A 1788-nucleotide genomic window follows, 5' to 3' on the forward strand; every position below is an offset into this window, starting at 1 on the left:
TTACCATATACAGACCCGATGTTCTGGTCCGGGCCAGGTTCGAGGTGTCAAATATATCAGATTGGATGAAACTGCAACTTATCACTTAACTCAGGTAGCAAGATTAGCAAATTCAGACCCGATGTTCTCGTCTGGGCCAGGTTCGAGGTGTAACAAATATCAGATTGGATGAAACTGCAACCTATCACTTGATTCAGGTTGAAACATTACCATATACAGACCCGGTGTTATGGTCCGGGCATGTTCGAGGTGTCAAATATATCAGATTGGATGAAACTACAACCTATCACTTAACTCAGGTTGACAGATTACCATATACAGACACGATGTTCTGGTCCGGTCCAGGTTCTAGTTATCAAATATATCAGATTGGATGAAACTACAGCCTCTCTCTTAACTGAGGTTGCAAGATTACCATATACAGACCCGATGTTCTGGTCCGGGACAGGTTCGAGGTGTCAAATATATCAGATTGGATGAAACTTCAACCTATCACTTAACTCACGTTGCAAGATTACCATATCAAGACCCGATGTTCTGGTCCGGGCCAGGTTCGTGGTGTCAAATATATCAGATTGGATGAAACTGTAACCTATCACTTAACTGAGGTTCCAAGATTACCATATACAGACCCGATGTTCTGGTCCGGACCAGGTTCAAGGTGTCAAATATATGAGATTAGATGAAACTGCAACCTATTAGTTAACTCTGGTTGGAAGATTACCATATACATACTCGATATTCTGGTCCAGGCCAGGCACGAGGTGCCAAATATATCAGATTGGATGAAACTGCAACCTATCACTTAACTCAGGTTGCAAGATTACCATAAACAGACCCGATGTTCTGGTCCGGGCCAGGTTCGAGGTGTCAAATATATCAGATTGGATGAAACTGCAACCTATCTGTTACCTGAGGTTGCAAGATTACCATATACAAACCCGATGTTATGGTTCGGGTCAGGTTCGAGGTGTCAAATATATCAGATTGGATGAAACTGAAACCTATCACTTAATTCAGGTTGCAAGATTACCATATACAGACTCGAGGTTCTGGTCTGGGCCAGGTTCGAGGTGTCAAATATATCAGATTGGATGAAACTGCAACCTATCACTTAACTCAGGTTGCAAGATTACCATATACAGACCCGATGTTCTGGTCTGGGCCAGGTTCGAGGTGTCAAATATATCAGACTGGATGAAACTGCAACCTATCACTTAACTCAGGTTGTAATATTACCATATACAGACCCGATGTTCTGGTCCGGTCCAGGTTCTAGTTATCAAATATATCATATTAGATGAAACTGCAACCTATCACTTAACTCAGGCTGCAAGATAACCATATACAGTCCCGATGTTCTGGTCCGGGCCAGGTTCGAAGTGTCAAATATATCAGATTGGATGAAAATACAGCCTCTCTCTTAACTGAGGTTGCAAGATTACCATATACAGACCCGATGTTCTGGTCCGGGCCAGGTTCGAGGTGTCAAATATATCAGATTCGATGAAACTGCAACCTATCACTTAATTCAGGTTGCAAGATTACCATATACAGACCCGATGTTCTGGTCCGGTCCAGGTTCTAAGTGTCAAATATATTAGATTTGATGAAACTGCAACCTATCACTTAATTCAGGTTGGAAGATTACCATATACATACTCGATATTCTGGTCCAGGCCAGGCACGAGGTGCCAAATATATCACATTGGATGAAACTGCAACCTATCACTTAACTCAGGTTGCAAGATTACCATATACAGACCCGATGTTCTGGTCCGGTCCAGG

This window comes from Papaver somniferum, chromosome 10 (assembly GCF_003573695.1).
Source record: "Papaver somniferum cultivar HN1 chromosome 10, ASM357369v1, whole genome shotgun sequence".
Taxonomy (NCBI): Eukaryota; Viridiplantae; Streptophyta; class Magnoliopsida; order Ranunculales; family Papaveraceae; genus Papaver; species Papaver somniferum.